Source organism: Rattus norvegicus, chromosome 10 (genome assembly GCF_036323735.1).
Source record: "Rattus norvegicus strain BN/NHsdMcwi chromosome 10, GRCr8, whole genome shotgun sequence".
Taxonomy (NCBI): Eukaryota; Metazoa; Chordata; class Mammalia; order Rodentia; family Muridae; genus Rattus; species Rattus norvegicus.
In genome coordinates this window covers 67,176,487-67,201,668 of record NC_086028.1, presented here as the reverse complement: position 1 = coordinate 67,201,668, position 25,182 = coordinate 67,176,487, and the positions used below count along the sequence as shown (strand labels likewise).

At 44.4% G+C, this 25,182-nt stretch overlaps 1 protein-coding gene and 1 long non-coding RNA gene across 3 annotated transcripts in view; both read left to right on the top strand.

Moving 5' to 3' along the window:
* Positions 1 to 25,182, top strand: part of Asic2 (acid sensing ion channel subunit 2) — a 1,069,930-nt gene that overhangs the window by 236,569 nt on the left and 808,179 nt on the right.
* The window catches only part of LOC134480705 (uncharacterized), an 84,911-nt gene that overhangs the window by 35,821 nt on the left and 23,908 nt on the right, over positions 1 to 25,182 (top strand). Inside the window, exons 2-3 of one of the 2 annotated variants that reach the window (XR_010055421.1) lie at positions 3,125 to 12,817; positions 12,940 to 25,182. The exon at positions 12,940 to 25,182 is cut by the window's right edge and continues 23,908 nt beyond it. This is a non-coding gene — a long non-coding RNA (uncharacterized LOC134480705). Of the gene's footprint in view, positions 1 to 647; positions 12,818 to 12,939 lie in introns of those variants that run through there. The other variant, XR_010055420.1, reaches the window with a different exon arrangement.

The following is a 25,182-nucleotide window of genomic DNA, read 5'->3' as shown; positions in this document are numbered from 1 at the left end:
ACTTATAAGCAGTGAGACCAAAGGCAAGACACATCACCCATTTGACCTTCACCTTTCTCACCAGTAAAAGGACAACTTCCGGTGTAGCAAGGATGTTTGCAGTACATAGATTACATAGAACTGTACCTGAACTTCATTAGGCTTGTGTCTTGGTTCCATGGAAATAGTGGTCCATCCACTAATGCAGTAGTGTGAAAAGAGACATTCTTGGCAAGGTTTGAAGGAAGGTAATGAATGGTATTATCAATTTAGAGCAGTGGTCTCAATCTGTGAGTTATGACCCCTTGGGAGAGGCTGTCAAACAACCCTGTCATGGGGTCACCTATCAGATATTTACATTATGATCCATAACAATAGTAAAACTACAGTTATGAAGTAACAGCAAAATAATTTTATGGTTTGGAGCGACCACAACATGAGGAACTCGATAGAGTGGAGAAGGCTGGAAACCACTGCTCTAAAAGCCTTGCTATTGGTGGGTCTGAGGTACTCATGGGATGCTCAGGGAAAGATGGCCAGCAGACAAATGGAACAATGGCCCAGCATGCATGTCTGGGCTGAGAGAGGTGGGGGAGGAGGAGGGGGAGGGGAAGGGGGAGGGGAAAGGGGAAGAGAGAGAGAGAGAGAGAGAGAGAGAGAGAGAGAGAGAGAGAGATTTAAAGTTTATCTATGTAGCATGGAGGTTCACTGAGAGGAACTGCCCAGAGGCAGGGGTTGGATTTGGATTGAGAATGGTTTGGACTCTTTCCGTTCTGACTGACCTATTTGCTCAGATCTAATCCTCTAATTGCTATGAAACATCTCTGTAATCCCCCACCTGGCTCGTCCTGGGAATAAATTCAGGTACTTACTCACTAGCTGCACCGAGAAAGAAGCATAGTCTATGTCTAGAACCAAATAACTTGCACTGCTTCATTAACTCACTCACTCACTCACTCACTCACTCACTCACTCACTCTTCATTCACTCAATCATTCATTCACTCAATCATTCACTTATTCTTCAGACTACTCACTGTGCAGATACAGGATACCACACTCAAAAGGAAGAGAAAGGCAAGAACAGATTTAAAAGGTGCCCTTGGCTTCATTGACGTCTGTAACAGAAAAATACCATTTTCTGTGTTTAAAGTATACAATCCTAGACTTCTGTGAGTTTGACATAATGCCGAGCTCATGCCCCCTCCCTCAGCTCAAGGAAACAAACTTTGATCAACCGGCAGGACATTCAAGCCTCAGTCCTGAAACTTTGGTTCTTGAATAAGGAGCTCTTTCAGGGAGGGCTGCCGGGCTGGGTTGGAGACATGGAGCCGTCCATCCACAGGGTTAGACTGGCCTTGCTCTGCGCTGAGCCTCCCAGTTCATCTCTGTGCGACACGGTCTGTGCCTTTCACAGGTTCCCCCCACTCTGGGTCTTCCGGATGGGTAGGGCAACAATGGTCACACAGTGGACGCTCAAAAATGTTTTGAATGAATGAAGATTCGGGGAACACAGTGGAGGATATTTAACAGAATGCAATCTTTTGTCAGAAAAAAAAAAAGGAATTTACTGTTTGTGGAGCCCTGTGATCCTGAACGTCTTACCTACAACTTCCTGTGACTTCATTCCCCTCCTTTATAAAATGGTTACTAATTGTAACATTGCTAGAAGAATTAAATGTGAGAAAGTGCCCATACAGACGCTGTGTAAAAGAAAAGCTCCTGCACATACACTGGTAATGATTGTTTGCTGCCTTAAACCATGCCATGGACCGAGTGACCACGTGTCCTGTGCACCTGCAGTAAGAAGTCCCTGCGAACCTTCCGAGGTGTAAGATTCTATACGCATGGCAGCTTGGCATGGCGCAGAGGCCTGGGTCTTTCTGCACACCACTTCCCGGGAACATTGGGTTTATGGTTTGAATGCAATGAACCAACCTGGGGTTTTGATTTTGTGGAGCCGCTGGAGCTGCCTCTTAGCCTCCAGATGTAAGGAAAGGGGGTGCAGCTAAACAAGAGCTCTTGGGAAAAAGCAAAAAGGGATAAGCCCCCAGGCTTCCAGGGAGCACCCAGCTCTCTGCAGGACACAAACTGGTGCTCTCACCAATGAACACCTGCTGAAATATGAGACACAGAATCCACCCCTGGAGGCTAGCACTCGACGGGGAGGTACAGCCACCTGAATCCTACCATTTTCAGTCACTTTTTCCAAAGAAACTAAATATTTTATATGTGGCTATAAAAAGCACATGCGATGATAGGACTATGGGCTATGATCCAAAGAAAGTTGGCAATATTCTAGAACACTCTGCTAGCCTAATAGGAAATTTCTATTTTTGATAAAAAAACAACAACAATGGGGCCAGTTTTCTCAGAGTCTCAATTTTCCTATTCTATTTTCATTAATTCAACAAATATTAACTGTTGAGTGATGGATGATACAATCAAACGCGTAATCCGTTCCCTCTGGGAGCTCAAAGGGAAGTTAGCACTGGACAAGGGGAGGCAGGCTATTAACTTTAATAGGGCAGGGTGTTCCTGAGAAGGAAGAATATGAATATAGGCTCTGTAGAGAAAGGCTAGCCTTGTATGAAGAACAAGATTCATAAAAGATCTATGATGATTCACAAAGATCCATTCATAATGGATGGGTCTCAGCTATGAAAAAGTTCTGGAGGGCCATAGAGCTAGTAATATTTAAGGGAACTGGTCAGCAAACATCAACAAGAGAGAGGTCTATGGAAAGGAAGAGGACTGAGGGCCAGCAGAAGAGAGAGAGAGAGAGAGAGAGAGAGAGAGAGAGAGAGAGAGAGAGAGAGAATGTGTGAGAAGCTAAGAGATTGTGTAGCAACTTAATTATAGGAAAACAGCAAAAGACTTGTTCCATTTGGCAAGGTCCAGTCTTAGAGCAAGAAAGCCATCATCAGAGCTGAGGGTCAAACTCAAAGAAACATGGTAGGAATCATTACTGACTCTAGACTTTTGATTTTGCAAATGAAAATGTACAGCATTAGTTAAACTTGAATTCTGTTGAACAGCAGATACCTTTTGGTCTGTACCATGCAAAATTTAAGACATGATTCTACCAAGACATCTTATTTACCCAGAGTTCTAATTTAACTGATATTCTCACTCTTCTCTGGCAGCCTTACTTGAAGCACAAGGCCAGCATCCTTCCAAATGAACAGCACATACTGCAAAGGATTCTGGGTCCAGAGCAGCACAGACAGGCTCAAGCAGAGGCAGCAGCCTACCACGATCATGTTCTCAGACTCCCTTTTAAACAGGCTGGTGAACGACTGGAGTTCAATCCCCAAACGTCACTTTAGTAAGTCATATATGGCGACACACATTTATAATTCCAGTGCTAGGGAGAGAGACCTGAGCAAATCACTGGGCCTCACTGACCAGCCAACCTAGCCTGGTAGATAAGTTCCAGTGGGGAGAAGATCCCATCTTCAGGAAAGAAAAGGTGGTAGAGTAAATCGTGTCTGAGGAACAACGCCTGAAAAAAGATATACTTAAGGTCGTACTCTGATCTCCACATACTTCCACTTGCATACATGCATGCAATGTGCTTTCACATACACACATGTACGTGTGCACACAAACACACACACACATACACACAGAGAGACCTCCCTTTTGCAAAGATGGAGTGGAAGTCATGTGCCTCCAGGAACTGCAATGATTACACATTGCACACTACAAATATAGTATGAAGACAGACCTCTACAGTCTTGAACCCTGGGTCTATCCGAGCCATTGAAACATTATAAGGAATGGGTCATTACTTAGTATCACCACTATAAAATTTTTCAACAGTGATTTATAAATCGAAATCAGTGGGTATACCTTCTTTGATAAGAGTCTTGAGTCCAAAAAAACCCCCAAACAAACAAACAAACAAACAAAACCAAACCAGAATCTAAGGTTACCCACTATTAATAAGTAATTAAATCAGGAATGTTTCCCCATTCTTCTGAGCTTTTCACCACACCACACTACTCACACGGAAGACATTTACAGCTTGAGCCAGAGTTCCTTCCTGCCTCCTTCATTCATGGCTCTGGGACAAAGCCATGGGACCAAAACCCTAACCCAGAGTACATTGCACTCCAAGCAGAGCTGGGCATGCGCTTCGGTTTTCTGGATCCAGAAACCTGCTAACCAGCCATATTAGCCCAACTGAACCTCTCCATCTGCCACATCCCCATACACCAGGTGCAGAAATTGAATCTCAAGATGTTAAGATTGCTCTCTGGTTTTCCTATGTGAACACAGTGGCTAACGTCACAGGCTCAGGGTCAGACATTCGGTCCCACTGTTTCTGGGTAGGAATTGCTTAACTCTGAATCGTTGTTTTCATCTGTGCTGAGAATTATGGTCAAGAATAAGAGATACAATATAGATGAATACCCAATCTGCATCCATGCTTCTCAAGCATTTCTTCTATCCTTGGCCATCCAATGCTGGACTATTCCTCATACCCACACCAGAGCCTGCTGGCTCTCCAGCTCCTTTCCTACTTTCTCTGTCTTCTCTCCAGCCCCACTCTCAGAATCTATGCCTAAATCTTCTTGCCTGAGGCCCTTGGACTATGTCCCCTTTCTATTTCATTTACTTTGAAAACTGTCCCATCCAGTGTGTGCTTTCACACCGCTATGACTTAAGTAGACAGTCCCCCACCTGTAACACCACTGCTATATGGCTCCTTTGAAGCATGTAATTACTGTCTGAGATCAATGTGTGTATTAAATTGCATGCTCAGATTTAACCTGTCTCTGATCACACAGCTTTATGAGAGCATGAATTACATTGTATTGATCTCTCCAGGGCTGGCATCTTCTGAAGTACCTGGCAGGTAAGAGTCTAGGAGTTGGGTCCCTCACCTTGTATCAGTTGAATGAATGAATGAATGAATGAATGAATGAGGGAAGAAGGGAAGGAGGGAGGGAGGATGGGTGGATAGGTGGGTAGATGGAGGGAGGGAGGGAGAGATGGAGAGAATCAAGCTCTTCAACTCCACGTCTCAGTTGTGTGTTGGAACTGTGCATCTCTCTGCCTTGTTCTTTGCACTGACCCTTGGTTACGGTTGTCATATCTTAGCTTCATCTTCGGTCTCCATGACTCTGAATGCAGGTCCATCACTTAGCTCAGCTCTAAGTGTCCCAGGCTAAATAAAGGTGATAGGTAAGGTGAGTTTAGACACAGGAGTTAGCTGAAGACTGTTACTTTCTCATAGGTATTACTACGGGAGAATGGTGAAGACATTCTCCATCTGAGGTCTGTCAGGCTGGGGAGAATCACCCACCTTCAGGAATGGGTGTGCTAAGAGGAGGAGGGCTGACCAGGTTATGGGGGAGGTAGAATAGGGAGTGTGGCTCAGAGTTCCTTCATCCTTCCTCCTTCTAGTAGGAGCATGACTCAGCTCCAGGCCTCACCCCACCCAGAGGTGCTGGAAGCTGACAGACAAATCATCCTCTTCCTGGTGACTCAGTGCTTGGTTCCTCATTGCCACCAGTCAGCCTGCAGCTCCACAGAGCCATCCAGGGATTGTTCGCTAGCCCCTCCAGCCATGCATATTCATCAGCCTCCTTGTTCCTGCAGCCAGCATCCTCCACATCCTCCCATAATTCTATCTGATAGCACATCCTCCCAGGACTGTGGGACAGGAATTGCACTCTGAGAAGGCTGCTTCAGACGAGGATAGAGAAGCATGAGACAGGTGGGAAAATGGGAGAAAAGCATTGCACATGCCCTGTCCTTCTGCTGATTCTGGTCCTTTGGGGTCCCATCTCCCACTATGAGTACTGGGGGAAAATGGCCATCAAGATGATCCTGAGCAAGAAAGAGGGTGGAGGTGACACCTGGGAGAAGCTAGAAGTGGGGTGATAAACCCCCTTCATCCATGCTAGAGTCAATTAGCTTTGATAAGCAATGATGGTTGTTTTCTTCAAGTGCATCCCAAAATAGTTTCCATTTGCAGAGTGCTTTTAATTAACCAAGGGTGTTGACTTGCTGCAGCCTGACCCCTCTGTTGATCCAGTGGAGACATTTGCCTTTTAGGAAGTGCTCCAGCTCAGCCAGAAGAGACTGTCAGCCTCACCCTAGTATTTTGTGTCTCCCAAGAGAAGAGAGCCTGCTTCAGCAGGCCAAGTTCCTGTCCCTAATAAAGCTTGATGTCTCCTGCCTTTCATTGCAGACACTTCCTCAGCAATCTTGTATCTAAGGGCAACCTTGTATATAAAAACACTGACAAAACAACTCAGCAAATCCTCCTACAATGGCTCTTTTATGAACGCAGGATTCCTCATAACATAGGGGAGGAAAGAAGCAGGAAGTCACTGATTCAAAACCACATAGGTGGTGAAAAACAGGAGTGACCTCATGTTAATAAGTCCACATTCAGGGCTTCAACCATAGCCATTGCACCCCACCATTCACAGACCAAGATGCTCTATACCCCATGCCAGCATCATATAGAGCAGGGATGGCGTTGAACACCCAGCATCCAGGCAAGTCTGCAAGGGGAGAGTCTCTTCTCCTAGTTCCCATTCACACTCTGGCAGCCTCCACATAGTCCCCAGCTTCAGGGGGTCTATTTTACCAGCAGTCATGTCAGGCATTATTCTAAAAGATCTTACCCGTATGGACTCATTTACCCCTCAGGACACTGAGCAAATATTATTACAACTGTATAAAGAGGAAAACCAGTCCTTCAGTGGTACCCATCCTCCACATATGTGTACATATATGGCATACATGGATCTGTCTTGTGATACTTAACCTCCAGCAAATTGGTTTAGGAAGATACCTTTCCCTCCACTTAGTTCTTAGTTCTTCGTCTTATTTTGCCCCTCCCCAGCCCCTCTAACTGTGTCTATTCTTGTACCTATTGCCCTTGACCAGTTTCTTCAATATCTCTTAGTCTGTCTTTCTTGCAGATCTATCTAGTTCTGCTCTCCTAAACCCAGCCTCCAAACAGCAGTCAGAGAAAGCCTTTGATGAAGCACTTAAGAAAAAAAGTCATACAGAGCACATCACAATCAACCAGGCTCTGTTTGATCCTATCCCTTCCTCTCTGGCATGTTCCCTTTGAAGCATCTATTATAGTCTCTAATTGTTGGATAATGTTCTCTACCATGGATTGAGCTCCAACAGACCAGGGCGTACTTCATGTTCTGTGGCTAGTACTGTAACTAGCGTCTTATCAACTGTAGCCCTCTGGTCAAGGACAGTCTGTTCCCTGCTGATCAGCTATAAAGCTCACGTGACATAGCCCCCCTGTATCAAGTCTTTGCTGGGAGGTCCTCCTGTGCAGTCAAAGGGTTCTGTTGCTTTTGTCACAATCAATGGTAGGCATTTTCATACTTGCCCACACGCATTAGCAGTCACACCCTGTCTCCCCCTAACCCTTCATGCCCAGTATCAGGCAATCATATTAGTTTCCATTCTGTTTCTATAGACTTTCTAACCCTAATTATGTAAGTATTAATCTTATTTTTAATATTTTATATACAATGATATATTTGTATGTGTTATTATATATTCTATATTATTATGCCTATATCTAATAATCTATATAATACTCATTTATATTACATATATTATATAATTATAATATATTATATAGAAGCATATAAGATATATATATTTGTTTTTGAAACAGGGTTTTTCTGTGTATCCCTGGCTTTCCTAGAACTAGCTTTATAGACCAGACTACCTCAAACTCAGAGTTCTGCCAACCTCTGCCTCCTGAGTGCTGGGATTAAAGGTGTGCACCACCATGCCCAGCAACATCTTATGTTTTGTGTGTACACATAGAGTCAAATACTATGCAGTGGGGTGAGTTACAACTGGCTTTCCAGCTTTTCAGAATGCTCTCACAATGCATCTGCATGCTCCAGTAGCTCTGTACATGCCTGCTTATGGCTGAATACTTCCCTGCTGTGTAGACATTTCACATTCTGTATATTTATCTTCCAGTTGAAATTCATTGGGCTTTTCTAGTGGGACCAAGGAATAGTTCTACTGTGAATATTCATGGGCAAGTTTTATGTAGAAATATGTTTGTTTCTGTCTCTCTTTTGCTCATATTTAGATTTGGGAATGCTGGGTCATGTGTTAGCTGTGTGGTAGCCTTTGGAGGAATTGCCAAATTGCTTTCCTAAATAGCCATGCCATTTTACATCCTCATCAATAATGCACATGAGCTCCATGTTCTCTGTATCTTCACCAACACTTGCTATTGGCTGGTGCTCTTATAATGTTGCTTGAGAAGCATTTACTCAGATCCTTTGTACCTTTTTATGTTGTGTTACTATTACTGATTTGTTGCATATTCTTAGGAGTCTGGGGGTAGGGGACGCATATATTTTAATAAGTATAAGATCTACACTGTAGAAGTTTTAGTGTTGGTAAAGTCCAATCTGTCTTGTTTTTCATGTATTTCTTCTACCCATACCTGTGCATCCACACATGAATAGTCATTGACTAAACCAAACGTTTCAGAGACTTACCTTGTATTTTCTTCTAAGACTCTCACAGTTTTTGTGTTTGTGTGTTTAGCTCTATGGTCCACTTGAATTCCTTTCCATGTAAGGTATGAAGTATGGGTTCCACTTTATCCTTTTGTCTGTGGTTCTCCAGAGTCTTATTTTACCTGTTTCTGTGAATAACATTTAATTAGAGCACAGATGCAGCCATTACCTGTGGTGGCTTTCACACTACAGTGATAGGGTTGAGTGTGCACTCCAGATATCGTGTGACTCGCAAGCCTGAGTTGTTTGTTATATCTCAGAAGTTTGCTGGTTCACTATAAATAGCTGTCAAATAAATAAATACAATTTAATTTTTAATCAGCAGATAAATATACGGCTATCAACACTATAGTAATGTATTCCTTACCAAAATAAAGTTTTTAGAATATATATTTCTGGATGATTATGTTATTGTGTAAATATCATAGAATATGCTTTTGTAAACCTATATGATATAGCCTGTTGTATACTCAGGGTATATGATCCATACCATTGTGTGTGTTCCATGTCATTAACCAAAATAGCATTCAATACACAACTGTACTTGAAATGTTCAGAGAACAAAACTGGATGTGACTCTTGTTAAGAGCAAATAGTTGTTTCATTGGCTTACTGTAGAAAAACTTACCCACTGAAAACATGGTCCTGATGTGAGTTCATGTATCAGCTTTGCCTCTTCTATAAGTCACCTTGAGAGTAGCCATTAGCAGCATGCCCTGCTTCCCCATTCGGCTTTCAGTGGACTGAAGCAGGATTGGACCTCTGCTGAGGCTGAGGCATTCCAATCTGTCTGTACTTTCATCTCCTCTGACAGGGAGGATACAGAGGTGAGCGCAGGAATTAGTCACGGTGGGCTTTTCCCTGTGGCAGAGAAGCCTTTAGGAAGCTGTCAGAGCCAAGACATCCCTAAGAGTCTCCAGAGAGAGAGCTCTCCAGGTTCCACTCTCCTGGTCCATGTCCTGTATCTGTTATTCCCCAAATACCCCCAATCGGAATATTGCTCTGTTGTTCATTAAAATGTCTGATGGGCAGCAAAAGAGCCTAGTCAAGGGAAATAGATGGAGACAGTTTGCAAGCTCACATCTCCTTGACTTTATCCTTTCTGAGATTTAAGTTTGCCATCTGAGAAATGGAGAGATTAGTGTAAGGTTGTTAAGGAAATCAAAGGAGACAACCAAACTGCAGCATCGAAATGAAGGTCCCAGTGCATTGTGGGGTGAGAAGAGAGGAAAGAACGACACTGACAGCATACATGCGTCACGTTAAAACTGGATAATATTCAGCTAGCTGATGCAGCTGGATGAGAAGATGGATGGGATTTTTTTCTTGAAAGCCTTTTCTGATGCTTTTAAAGGTATAATCTTTCTACTTTTAGAAATAAAAAGAATGGACTGGAGGAATGTCTCAGTTGGCAAAGTGCTTGTCTTGCTTGTGGAAAAGCCTGAGTTTGATCCCCAATACCCATGCCCAAACAGCTGACTTGGTGGTACATGCTTATAAGCCAGAAACAGTCAAATTGAGGCAGGATGGTCCCTGGAGCTCACTGGCCAGCCAGTCTCTCCTAATTGGTGAACTCCAGGTCAATGAGAGATCCATATCAAAGGAGGCGGGTGGCGTTCCTGACCATGACATCTAACACTGTCTTCCACCTTCCACACACATTCACATCTCACTGCACACATAGGCACAAAAACATGTGTATTTAAAACATAGAAAAGAGAGTGGAATGGGGTGGCTGGTTCCAGTGATCCTAGCACTCGAGAGAGTGTGGCAGGAGGGTGGGTGTGGATTTTAGACCAAGCTAGGCTACACAGTGAATTTGTGGTTAGCCTTGGATAAAAAAATGGGACCCTTGGACTGGAAAAAAGCCTCTGAGTGACAGTGTATGCCACATAAGCCTGAGTTTAGGTCCTTAGAGAAATACAGCTATAGCATCGACCTTTGCAACCTAAGTACCTCCATGGTAAGATGCAAGACAGAGACCCAAGAAGCACCCCGACCAGAACTCATGGGCCAGCTATTCTGGAGTATGAAACGTCTTCTAAATCTTGCCTCAAATGAGGTAAAAGATGAGAACAGATTCCTGTAGGTTGTTCTCTGACCTTTCATATCCTCTAGGACAAGTGTGCCTAGGGCTATGGACCAAAGCAAAATTCTATTTGGAAATGCAGTGCTTACAATAGTAGGTAGGATACAAAGTTTATAATATGTAGTTGAATGGGGACAGTTGCATCACGTGTCCTGTGATGTGCCCTTATTTTTTTTTAAGTATCTGTTTGTAATGGCTTAAAACTGGAAGCAACCTAAAAGTTCGTCAACATTGGAGTGGATAGATCAGTTACTATGTGGCTATGGAATATAACATAAGACTAAAAATAAACTAGGGCCACAAGAAAACCTGTGAGTGAACAGTAAAAAAACACCTGTTGAGCAAATAAACCAGATCCAAACAAACATTCTGTGTATGAGTCAATATCTATGAAGCTCAAAATCAAGCAAAATCAATGCATGCTTGTGTGTCTTTGGAGAAAAGGGAGATGTGGTTATCAGGAAGTGTTACTGAGAGTGAGGGTTTGACATGAGGGCCAGTGCTGCTGTTTTGACTTTTTGTGGATTTTTCTGTTTGTTACATTTCTGTTTTTAAATGTTATTGCTAAAAGAACACTGAGCAAACATCTCGCATAGATTAAAGATGGTAGATTTGGGACGAATATTCAGAGGACCATCTCATTCAGATGAGAGAGAGAGAGAGAGAGAGAGAGAGAGAGAGAGAGAGAGAGAGATCACTAATGATTAAAGAATTCCAGAAACTGTGTGTGAAGTTGTTCACAGTGGCTCAACTTGGCTCAACTTGGCAGGAGAGTTTTCGCTTGCAGCTTTACACATTTCTGTACCGTTGAATATTTAACAGCATCTATTACACTATATGGGGTTTTTTTTAATGCTTCTCTTGTGAAAAACGAAGGAAGCAGGTTCCTCATTGGGCCAGGTCGCTGGGTTAGCCTGTGCATGGGAAATGGGGCTGAATGAGACTTACAATTTATGGATCTGTAACTGTCTCCATAGCTCCTGGGGAGAAAGTACATCCCCACACTGACCACAGTCTGATGTCGATGTGCCGTCTCCCACCTGGGGCATCAACATCCTGTATGTACCACTCCAGGTCTGCTGACTCCATACCCACTCATCTTCTCAGTTGCTAGGCAATATGTAATTAAATTTTGGAAAGCCTCTCCCACCCTGGATACATTAGCCTGGACTTTGCATCTGGCAGTCTTAGAAAGCAAAACTCTACTCTCTTCAGTCCCCCACCCCCTGGCTTGCAATTGACTCACAATTTAATTAAAATGATTCCAGGGACATCTGGTCTCCTTTTCTAGGAGCGTATTTGTAGTTGGTTTATCTGCTGTGGTTTTGTTTGCAAGCCGTGGATTTATTTACAGAGATAGAGGTTCATTTTCCTCTCTTAGGCATTCTTTGTGGTCTTTACTAGTGTTCCAATTTGAAGACTGTGGCCATTCTTCTGTATGCTGAGCTCCTAATGGGCTGTTTTTCTCTGTGCTCCTGCTCAGCCACATGATGAACATACCTGTCACTGTGCTGACCCCACTCCTGCTAAGAGTACCAGCTCACAGCTGGGGAATTCACAATGCCTCTTTAGGTATCCCACCCACTGGGTTCCCTTGCCATCAACATTGTGTGTGTGTGTGTGTGTGTGTGTGTGTGTGTGTGTGTGTGTTGCTAGAAATTTAACTTATGGCCTTGCACATGCTAAGCAAATACTCTACAAAGCTATATTTTTTTCTTAATAGACATAAGATGGATGTTAAAGGAGTCCTTAAAGTGGTATTTGTAAGCAGAGATCTAAGAATTCGAGGGATGAGGCAGAAAAATCATTAGTTTGAGATCAATCTGGGCTACATAGGGAGACTCTGTGACACACACACACATACACACATATACTCATACACACTCACACACACTCACACTCACACGCATGCACTCACACACACTTATATTCACACACACTCACACTCACACACACATTCACATACTCTCCTGCACACACACATTTGCACACACTCACACATACTTGCACACACACACACTTACACACACAGTCATGTGCACATGCCACATACATATACACACATTCACATGTCCTATTGTACACATTCATATGCACACACATGCACACACACTCTCACACGCTCATATGCACACACACACACACACACACACACACACACACACCATGGGGTGAGGAGGGCATCATCAAGGAGAGTGGATTAGGGGGTTGGGGATTTAGCTCAGTGGTAGAGCGCTTGCCTAGGAAGCGCAAGGCCCTGGGTTCGATCCCCAGCTCCGAAAAAAAAAAAAAAACCAAAAAAAAAAAAAAAAGGAGAGTGGATTAGGAGAGCCAGTTGTACCCTGAGTGGTCCCCAGCAAACTCACTGACCTTTCTGTCTTACTTTCCAAATGAGTAGTTGGATATAATTAGCTTTTGTCCAAATGTTAGATTATTTCCAGGCTTTTGCAATTTGTTCTATGCCCACATGTTTCCTATTAACTTGAACATTCTTATTCAAATTAACTCCCTTTTTCTTCCTTCAGAAGTGTGTGTGTGTGTGTGTGTGTGTTTATAATGGGAACTTTAAATCAGCACATAAATGGTAAAGTACCATCATTCACCTTAACGAGAAGAGATCTCTAAAAAAAGTCAGCATAATTTAAAAAAACAGAGCAATATCATTAATATGCACTTAGACATTGCTGTATGTTAAACCCCTTGCCTGAAGACTTTTTCCTCTCTTGGCTTAGAAGGAAATTTATCCAGAAGGCATAAAGACTTGCTGGGGACCTACAGCATGAGCACCACTTTGATTTGTCCCCTTAGCCAGTTCCAGAAGCTGAAAGAACAGAGAAGGAAATTCAAAGTTATGATGGGTAATACTCTTTGTCAAGTTTGCAGAATGTAGAATTACCACAAAGGTTAGCCTCCAGCCACACCGGTAAGGAATTACCTACATTAGGTTAGCCTCTGAGAATGTCTGTGAGGAATTAGCTCTTCTGGGCACTAATTGCAGTGGGAAGTCCTACACTGTGAGTGGCACCATTCCCTGGGCTGAAGTTCTAGGATGAAGAAAAAGGAGAATGTGAACTGGGTTGAGAACTAGCTTTCATCATTTAGTCCTTCCTGACTGTGGGTGGAGTTTAAGCTTCGGCTGCCAGGACTTTTCTCCCACAATGCTCTGCACCTTCTAACCGTGAGATACAATAAATCCTTCCTTCCCTAAGCTGCATTGATCAGGTACTTTGTTCCAGGATTGAGACAGGTAACCAAAGTACTGTTGGAGGATAAGTAATATGAAATGGTGACTTAGTAGTCAGCTGATTATCTAGTAATCAAGAAATAACTTAGAGAAGCACTTTAATAAGGACAGATCATCTGGGTGGTCCTTTGAGGAAGTAAATAACCGCAGGCTAGGAGTGGACCCAGAACTCCATGTCTGGGGTTGGTGGGCTGAGGCAGAATAGGTTTTGCTTAACCTTTCCAGAGTTCGCAAGCAGCTCTCTAGTCCTCAGAGCCATGTGGTTCTCAGCCTTAGGTTTCTATCTGGGGTTCCCCGTGTTTTAGTCAAGCTTTCTTCCTTCCAAGGAATGTAAGCCTAAAATTGTTTTTAAAAGGTGCTATAAAGCTAAACAAATCACCTGTAATTCAGAGATGAGAAGCATCCCAGCAGTCTCCCTCTGCTTGTTTCTCCATCCATCCATCCATCCATCCATCCATCCATCCATCCATCTGCCATGCCTCCTCTGCCTTGTGGTTCAGTCTGGCCAATCAGGCATTCCTGAAAGCTCGTTGGTCTTCCTTCTTTCAATGTTCTAGCTCCTCTAAGCACAAGTGATTCAGGGTGGGCAGTCGGACTGAGTCAGGTATCGTCTGATTCTGTGAGGTCAGGATGCTAGTCCTGGACTGTTTCGGGGCCACTCCTGCTCAAAGGAAACCTTAGAACTCTTACTCGGGAGATGAGAAAGACAGGCTGGAAAGAGAAGAGCCGGTGTGCTTGACAGGTACTCATCTGATGTGCTCCTCCCACTGTCAAAACTGGGCAATCTTTGAGGAAGAAACTGACCATCTACCATGCTCTACCTAGCGGTTCACAGCCACATGGAACTGGTATCTGGGAGGCCATAACTCTTCTCTGTGTTGTGACTTCTTAGCTGCCAGAGAAGCATGCAAAAGTGCATGGGCAGGGGAGACTTCAGGAAACTCCTGGACTTGCTGGTCAGTTCATTTTGCATCGGCTGTGGAAGGAAGGGCTGGACATTACAGGAAAAGCTAATGACATATGAGCAGATGTGAGCTCAAATACGGCTGCTGACATTTATCAGCTATTTTCTCCTGAGTGCTCATTCACACCTGACTTTGGATCTATAAGACAGATTTTAAGAGACTAACAGCTGAAATGCCTTGGGGAAGGTTAAATGGACTCATCTCATCTGTTCTCTGGTCCTGAGGGTTCCTAGCCTGGCAGAAAAGACTTGAATATAAAGTTGCACCACACTACAGAGTGCTACAGTTAGCAAGAGGGGCAGTCCAGAGCGGTTATAGGATACAGGATGGGGTAGATGACTCTGACACCCAGGAAGCCATGTTCTCTCTGGGCTTCGAAAAGTTGAGATCTCTTTGAGAGCAGAGGATGGTGGAGACAAGGTTCTGGCTAAAGGGAAGTCTTAAACAATGGCAAAGAACATGAGTATGTAAGGCATGTCTGGGGAAGCAGGGACAGAGTGCTCCAAGCTCAAGCCTACCTTTATTGTAAGGCTTTACTGGACGTCTCGTGCATCAGAAACTAGAAAGGCAGGAAGGGATTGGCTTGTGCAAAAAGCTAACACTACCTTGCTATTTCCACCGTCTTCTGTCTTCCAGATATCCAGGTTGTCTTGCCATTGATTGAGTCTCAGTAAGAAAGGATCATCACCGAGAGTCCCAAGAGGGGATATTTCATGAGGCTGTAGCAAGAAGCCATTTTTGGACACAAAATCAATTGCAAAAGAGCACAGGGAGCCTTGCCGCATAGTAAAGTAGCAGTGGAGAGCAAACCAAGGCAATTGTGGGAAATTATTGCTTTAATTCAATCAGTGGTGGCCCTTTCACCCTCTTCTCTGGCAGAAAAAAAAAAAAGAGAAGAGCTGGCTGAAGTTCATTAGCCAGCATCAAACATAAAGTAAATAAATGCGTTCTCTGAAGCCATGGAGATGATTATTCCCCTCTCCCCATGTTTGTGGGGCAAGCCGACCAACTTCTCTATGAGGTAGGGAGCCCTCAGTGTTCCTCAGTCTCCCTGTCTTTAAAAATGGGATGAACAGAGGCTGGAGAGATGGCTCAGTGGTTAAGAGCACTGGCTGCTCTTCCACAGGGCATGGTTTGATTCCCAGCACCAATTGGGCAGCTCACAACCATCTGTTACTTCAGCTCTGGAGGATCTGATGCCTTCTCCTGGCCTCAGGCATCAGGCCTGCAAGTGGTGCACAGACATCCGTGCAGGCAAAGCCACACACATACAATAAAATAAAAATCTTAAGGAATGTGGTGGGAAATCGGTTGTGAATTAAGGAATGTGTACTAAACTGCTTTGAAAGCTGAGAGGTGACTGTGCTTAATATGAAAAGTATGATCCCATAGAGAAATTACTTCATAGCAGTTTTGAACCCTGAGTTCCTTATTTAATGATGGAACCTAAACATTTTTCTGAATTATTGAAACTCTTTATAGTGGTGTGTGTGTGTGTGTGTGTGTGTGTGTGTGTGTGTGTGTGCGTGTGTGTGTGAGAGAGAGAGAGAGAGAGAGGATCAATGCATCCATGTGTATTAGTCAGAGGCTAGCATTGCCTGGTAGACTCCCTCTGTCACTCTCTCTACCTTATTTCTTCGATTGCTTGCTTGCTTGCTTGCTTGCTTGTTTGAGACAGAATCTCTTACTGAATCTAGAGCTCTGATCCTCATGCTCACACAACAAATGCTTTACCCTCTGAGCCATCTCCCTCTCCCTCTTCTGGCTTTTAAATGAACAATTTCAGTACTATCATGGGTATACCCCCCCCCCCATACCTTAGACGCTCCCATACAGCTTAACCTCGCCATTATGTTCAATTTCTGCTCTTACGCTAATATAAAAATGACCCACCTTTGGGCTTACAGGGGTTCTCCTTCTTTTAATATCTTAGATGATTTTCCTTGGCACAGAATTATTGCAGCACAAAAGGGGACAAATCTCTTTGGAATGCCCATTGACAGGTACGCACTGGATCCTTTCCAAAGGACTGTATACTGTTTCTCACTCCCAGGGACATGCTGGAGTCTGGGTGTCCAATCCTCATTGACTTGGGCTGTAAAATTCCCCAGGATAGGAGCCCAGTTTCCCACCCAGGGTGAAGAGTGTTGCTGGCACACAGTTGCAGTAGAGCTCTTTCCTCCAGAGGTGACATGGCTGTAGGTCGGCTCAGGCAACTTACAGAAGACCTTGTCCACAGACATGGAAAAGAAGTTAGCAGAGCGGCGCTGATAGCTAGGCCTATGGCAGTGCAGACCTTAGCATTCCCTTGCAGACAAGAGAGCAGGGCCACCAGATCCTCACGTGAGATTCAGTTACCATTCCTGCATGCCCTAGCAGCCATTGCCTTGGGGTGCTAGAGTGAACCAGGGTGTGCTGCAGGCTTGATATGTCATCAGTTATGTTAGGGGCGGGGCATCTTCGTGACACATCTGCTTTCGAGTCACTTATATTCCTCCTGTAAGTGATCCCAGTAAGAACACTGGGTCACCAAGCTGGACTGGAACAGAACCTTTTACTGTGCGTGGGTTAGGTTCTGGTAGCGCCAGAATCTTTATGGTCTTACATTCCAGGACAAGAAATTGAAGTGGGGCACATGAGTAGTGGTAGAAGCAGAGACATTTCATTAAGGAAGAGAGCCAAAGAAAGGAATGGGCCAGAGCTGGCAATGAAGGTCAGAGGCTTGGTGACCCAGAGCTCACGTTACTATGATATTTTTATATGAAATTTTTAAGTTATAATACATAATGCAATGTAAGCCCAGTATTTAGAAAACAGTAGTAAGAAGGACATGTACATTGGGTGCACATATAAATCTCCCTCATTCTCCCACTCCTCCCTGTGTGTCCCCCTATATCTTCCCTTCCCAGTTATCCCCACGTCTTCATTATAGCTCATGTGTTCTGATGCCTTCCCATTTCCTATGCTTTAATCTCAACGGCTCCGAGTCTGGAGAATCGTGACCTTCTTTGGTCATTTACATATCGTACATGTTTCTTGTTACGTGCAGCCTGCTCTCCTCCCTCCATTTCCCTTCTGTGCTAATTTTGACCTCACTTTCCGGCCATCCTTTCTTTGGTTTGGTGGTGCCTTATCTGTAATGAATAGGCATGCAACAAGAATCACCTTTGCTAAGGGGATGATCAGTTCATCTTCCTTATCAGGGAGTCTCCATACTCATAACCACTAAAGAGGTTAGCATACAACTTCACGGTGGCAACCTGTGAAAGAATGAACACACAGTGTGGAAACCCCAATAAGAAACCTGAGCACAGCAGAAAGTCCTAGGAGACACTCTCTCTCTCTCTCTCTCTCTCTCTCTCTCTCTCTCTCTCTCCCTCCCTCCTTCCCCCCTCTCTCCCTCTCCCTCTCTCCCTCTCCCTCTCCCTCTCTCTCCCTCTCCCTCTTTCCCTCCCACTCCCCCTCCCACTCTCTCCCTCCCCTCCTCTTTCTCTGTGTATGTGTGTGTAATGGTGATATCTGTTAGATTTGCTTATATACTGAGCTGGATAGTCCTGCAACGAATGTCTGCATGTTGGAGAAGCTGAGAACATGGTAGCTACTCGGCCTATGGTGCCGAATCCCTCAACAATTCCAATCCGATACTGAAAGCTTGGGGGTTTCCTGGAGAGTGGTTAGCCTCCAGTCCATGCTGGAAGGCTGGAGAACGATGGGTTGTAAAGGCAACAAAGAGTAGTGGCAGTGGGGGCAGCCGCAGCAGGAGCAGCAGCAGCAATAGCAGCAGCAGCAACAGCAATAGCAGCAGCAGCAACAGCAATAGCAGCAGCAGCACTGTAGATGTGCTCCCTTGTAAGAATTGAAGGCAGGCAGACAATGAAGCACCTTTTCCCTCAGACCCCCTTATAGCCCACTAGGGGATGGTTGTTCTTCCTCAGTTAATGCTTCTAAAAAAATGCCTTTGCAGATCTTTTTAGAAGTATGACTTTTACTTGATTCCAGACCCAAACAAGTGGCAGCCAAGACTATCACACCTGTTCCAGATGACAGATATAAACAGCTTCCTATGCTAGGAAGCCAGAGAAAATTCACCAATAAAAGGTGGTCAAACTCATGATCCTTCAGCTCAGATTTTCACCGTTTCAACATGTCGCACCTCTACCTAGACAGGTTCTATGACCACCAGGAAGAAGAGACTCTGGACCACTTGATTCTGGCTACATTTTCAGGGAAGTAGTCAGTCCCAGGATGGAAGGCAATGTCCAACCTAAAGGATCTTCTTATCATTCTTTATAATCTCTTTGCATGTGATGCCAGCTTGAGAGGTCTCAGCTACCTGCCTTTTCCTGTTCTTACCCTGTTTACCTTAAGAGAAGACCGTCTCTCGTTTATTCATTAAGGATAATGCATGGCCACATGTATGCCTTCTCTCATTTCATCTTCAGAAAAAATCTAGAGTGTGGCCACTATGATCTGCCTGGTAGTCTTCTCCAGTGTCCCCCCCACCCCCACCCCAGACAGCAGGTATCGGAAGTGGGATCCAGAAGTCACTACTCACAGCTTCTATTCTCAGATCTGACTGACGCTATGTTGAAACCTGTGTATACCTCATACCCAAAGTACCATGGGCTCTGTCATAGCCTCTCTAGTTCTTTACTAGTTCATACTGGATCCTAACCAGTATGTTCTCAAATCACTCTTGCTTTGTTGATGCTTCTCCTCATGGCCGTGGCTAGCAGAGTCCTCTCTGCAACAGTAATCTATCAATTACTGTCAGTGTGATCTGTGTGAACCATTCAAACATGGTTCCAGGTTTAGTTTCTTATTTGTAGCAAGTAGACAACAATGTCACCCCTTCTTTTCTGGGTTACCTTTCATTTTCCATCTCTTTCTGCCTCATAGCTTCCTTCTTTCATTTGCCGAGTGTCTCCTAAGCACTTCATTGTGCTCTAAGCAGAACTAGAAACTAAAGCCACACTTTGCAGCTGTGAAACTCCTCCACAGCCTTTTGACCTCGTGTATATTATTGGTCACTGTTATTTCTTATATTTATACATTATCTGACCACAACTGTACTATTTTACATTTCCTTTGCTCCTTGTTTCATGCTACTTAAAGTGATCAGGGAATGTGTGTATATCTGGGCACAGTGAGCCTTGAAGCCCCAGTGTTTGGCACAGTGACTGACGGGTACTGATTACTCAGAGGATGGCAGTTAGATAAATTTACATGGCTATCTTCCTAATGACCACCTCAGTTCCTAGAGCATCTGCATTATGTTTATGTCAGAGCCAGAAGGGAGCTTAAGGAATTTCTGAGACGATTCTCCTATGGTGCTCCCTAGGGGCTGGAAGGTCAAACCCACTGATCTGTGACGGAACTACGTCTCCCTGTAACCACAATATACCCTCTTCCCAGTACTTGATTGGTTTCAGTGGGTACCACCACTGCCATTGACTCATCTATACTGGTCTGAAGGATGAACCCTTTTGAATTCATACTACATTTATCATTATTGTGAGCAAATGCCCAACATTAGCAGCTTAAAGGAAGCAAGATTTTCTCTGGCTCTTGGTTCCAGAGGGTTCGGCCCATGATTGTGTGACTCTATGCACTTGGGTAACACACTGTGTTTGCGAGGGTGTATGGTAGAGGCTGGTCTACATTTTTTGGCATGATGGATGCAAAGAGAGAGAGACAGAAAAGAGCTAGATGGGACGTATTCCCAAGTACATGACCTGCATGTCCTACTTCCTCTGGCTAAGTGCCACCTCCTCCTTCTCACTGACTCCCAATAACGCCATCAGAGCATGAATTCATCAAAGAATTAGTCCACTGATCCGTTCAGAACCCCCAGGACCCAATCATTTCCCTGCACAGGATATTTCTTGCTCGAACTGTAACAGACTTGAATGAGGCCAATATAGATGTGTGCTGATTGTGGAGGCTCCCAGAAGGTGCCAGAAGGTCTCAGGTGCAGACTGTGCTCTTGCATAATGCAGGCCCTTGAGAAAGGTCCCCAAGGCGCTGTCACCCTGGCTACTGGCCATCACAGCCACATGGGAGGTAAGAACAGAAGAGATACCCTCAGAGCAAGTGGCTCCTGGCTGCTCATGGGGGCTCAGGCTGTCTTTGATTCCTGGAGATGAATCAGCTGCAAAGCTGCTCCCACCAACCTTGGCGCTAATGAGGTCTTTGAAATAAGCAAAATTCCTATCTGTAGTTGAGAGCACAGAGGGAATTAGTCCTGGGCCTGCAGCACAGAGCCCCTCATTAGCCATTTCTCTCACACCAGCACTCTAAATCCTGCTGGGCAGCCATGCAGAGGGCCAAAGAGCAAGTTGGCTCAGGTATCTATTGGAAGAGATGGCATCCCTGGAAATGCTTGTTTCTCAGCTGTGGTTCCCATGCTCATAGAACGATGTTTGTTTTACCCTTCTATAGGTTTAGTGCATTGATGTACATAGGAGAAGCCTGTGGCCCAGTTACCTCTGAATAGGTGACCCAACACAGAAGAAGCGAAAATCAGGATGAAGATAGGAACTAAGATAGTCCTAAGGAAGATGAAGAACTGTGTACCCTACCTACCTATAGGAATTTTATGGGAGACCAGAGAGCTCAGAGTTCCCCCAGGACAACCCACTAAGGGACTTGGTTACCTAAGTGTCGCTCAGAAACTTGTTCACCTGCTGCAGGGCTGTGAGCCTTCTTAATTCTCTTCCTCTTCTCTTCTTCCTCTTCAATGTTTTTCCTTATCGTAGACTAAGAACTTCTTAGGGACAAGGACCTGATCATGTTGCTGTTTCCGAATATCCGAGATCTGGTAGTAACTTTTATACATCACAAGCATCAGCTTGACTAGAGTGTACTGAATGAATCAACTGTAATGTAGGACAAATTTGGACTCCACCTATCCCACGAGGAGTTGTTAGAACTGGCCATGTCCAAGAGATTTGAAGTTTAAGATTTCATTGTCACCTTCCGTTTTCTGCTTTTGGTGATACAATAGGAAAAAGGAGGTATAGCCCTAAGGATACATCAGGAAACATGTAGCATGACCCCAGCTGTCCTCCACCTCTAGTAAATCACCACCACCACCACCACCACCACCACCACCACCACCACCACCACCATCATCATCAACAACTCAGTCCAGTCAAGCCCAGTGGATACATATGGGATTTTATTTCATTCATCACCAATAATGCACCAAGGTGTTTCTGAACCAAAATATCATCTCGGCATGGCTATAAACCTTCGGTCATTTTGCTCAATGACTTCACTTAATCATTGAAACAGTCAGCATGACTTACTAACCCTGGATTCACCTGTGTCTCTGGAAGGCAAATTCTCTCTTCTACAATCATACATCTCCACTCAGGAATCAACCCTTTGGGACCCAGTACTTGTATTTTTTACTCTACTGAAAAGCACCAACTCAAATCCCAAATTGGGAGGTCATCTTCAACATCTGTGAGAGAATCCTGAGAGGCACATGAAGAGGGAGAATGATGGCATTGGTCAAACAGCTGGCTGGGGATAGGCTAAAAGACTAGGAACTTCAGTGTTAGTGGGTTTTTTTTTTGTTTGTTTGTTTGTTTGTTTGTTTTTGTTTTTTCATGCTCCAGCAAGAGCTAATGACACTTATTTACATATGGTTCTCCCTTTCTCCTTCATGTCGTCCTACTTACCTTCTGTAAGCAGCCCGGGCTTTTCTAATTTGTATATCTAAAGTGGCAAACCTCTCTGCTGTCTGTTGTTGGCATCTCCTCCGTCCTCCCCAACCATCTCAGAAAAAAAGCCTGGGTCCTATGTGTAATTTACTGACACAACTGTCTTCCCTGCAGGAACCTGGTTCAGAGGTTCCTCCCATTCCTGCTCATGCTCAGCAACGGAGGACATTGGGGAAATAGCAATCCCACCCAACCCCACAGACAGTGCATGTTCTCCTGAGAGCATCAGCCACAAGCTAACGCACACCACCCACAGGGAAAGACAACCCTAATCAGAAGGCTCACCAGACAAGTGACAAATGTGAATTGGCCATGGGTGTGACAGAGTCCCCCAGATCTCAGTCCGAGCTGATTCACTGTACTCATGCATCATTAAGTCCATCCACAGGTGACAGGTTCCAGGGTCTGCAGGTTAGCACATCTGCCAGGCAGCCAAGGTTGAGGCTCTGCTTGTTCTGCAGCTTCATCCCAGCCTGTAGCTCCTTGCTTTCAGGGAATCCTTGAACATGATTCATCAACTCCTATCCTCACAGGAAGACATATTCAAGCATACAAATTCCGCGCATAAACACATTTGTCATGAGCGCACACAAATACCAAATAGACTTTTCTTCAGTGTTCAAACAAATCAATTTTCACATGCTATGCATGCGCACACAAATATACATTGGGTGCACAAAAGTACACAGGTCCAGTCTACAAATGCTACAGTCACCACCCATGTGCCCTGTTCTCTCAGCACCTATGTGCATGTGTAGACATATTGACTCCTATGTATGCACATCTCCAGTGCAGGAGCAGACAGGCTCACTCCTCCGTCGCTCAGCTGTAGTTGTGAGTAGACTATTAACTATCGAAGAAACACAGCTTGATCTCATACTGGTTTCCACACAAGAAATACTTAACAGAGCAGGCACTTCACAAATTAAGAGATGCTTTGTCCCAGGATAGACCTCTGTTCAGTTTATTCAGTCAAATAAAGAACTTTAGATTTCTTCTACTAATGTCAAATACCACAGTTTTCTTAGTGGCAGAGTCACATAATCATAACATGAGTATCAGCAAAGGTGCATTGGAGGTGAGAAATGGCAGTCTAGAAAATCTATAATGTTAAGGTCTTGTACCCACTTGGGAGCAAGGGTGGGATCAGAAACTTGTCTCTTGGCTCTCAGTATGATTACCTTATTGGTGAAGTCACTGGCTTGTCATAATACACAAGCATTTGCACATATCAGTCTTGAGGCCAGAGCCTCAGCATATACGCATGAATATAAGTCCTGACCTGAAGACCCATCTGGAGCTTAGGGATAAATCCCATCATATTGCTGACCTTGATGGACATGGTTAAATCTAAAGTCTTTTGATCTCTCACCATAGACATTTAATAAAAGTCAGGAGCCTTTCTTCACAGAAATATTCATTCTCATTTACATGGCGTACAATTTCAGAGAAGTTTGTAACCCTAGGGTCACAATCATGCTGCCTACCTAGGTACCACCTCATAGACTCACAAAGGGTCACACCTGACTACCACATAGGTACCTTAGTTGCCAGATAAACAAAAAGCATGGATTACCTTACATTTCAGAGCAGAACTTAAGCTATGGAATAGGACCCATCTTGGGGGCACGTCTCAGAGATGACTATACAGATTCCCCTTGGTAGAGAAGACCTGAGTGAGATTGTCAACCATTAACCCTTTCTGACCCCCACCAGAAAGGGGATTGGGCTGCCCAGAGAGCAATAAACAACTTAGACTGACATGTACCTACTTTCCCCTAACTACCCCTGAAGCTGTCCTCCTTCCACATTTCAGCCTTGGGATAGCCACAATCCCCAGTGAATGTGACAATGAAAGTTTCCTATGCCATTCATTTCCATAGCCTCACATAGCTAAAAGATTCCAGGAGTAATGTGCCTTGGCAAGGGGCTTCATTGCTCTTCTGGAAGCGATCTGAGTTCTGACTGCTTTCCTTATCAGACGACACCTTTGCTTGATGAAAGATAGCTGCTGGGCCCCTCTCTGTGCTACCTCCTACACAAACAACGTTCTCTCTCTTCCTGGCGCTCAGCAGAAGGCTGGGGTGATTTGGTCCAGCTCTGAGGCAATGACTGCAGACTAATGATACATTCTCCACGTGAAGCATGCATCCCAGCACAGGAGCCAAGATGCTCTGGAATGGTCCTTTTCATCCAGTTCCTCCTTTGGCCTTCCTCCTCAGCCTCTAATCTGAGCATGGAAACAAAACCAGAACTTCTCCATTTAGGGAGCTCCTTCCGAGTCTCTGCAACCAAAAAAATCAAGAGATGAACCCACTTGGGAAAGAAACAAAACTGGCATTATTGAAAGTCTGCTAGCCCATTGGTGGCAGCCTTTCTCAACTGTAGGTGACTTGGGTGACAGGTGACATATGGCAATGTCCAGAAACATATTTGGTTATCATAATAAGATGTGGTATCTATTGAGCAGAATAGACGGATGGGCAAACTCCCTACAGGGCGTAGAGCTCCCTCCCACCACCAAGGGTGTGTCCATGTACAGAACTTTGACATAGATTCTCAGACACATCCTTAGCCTTTTGCTTTGAGAATAAGTAGAAGCAAAAATTAGTGGGAAATAATTCTTCCCTTAT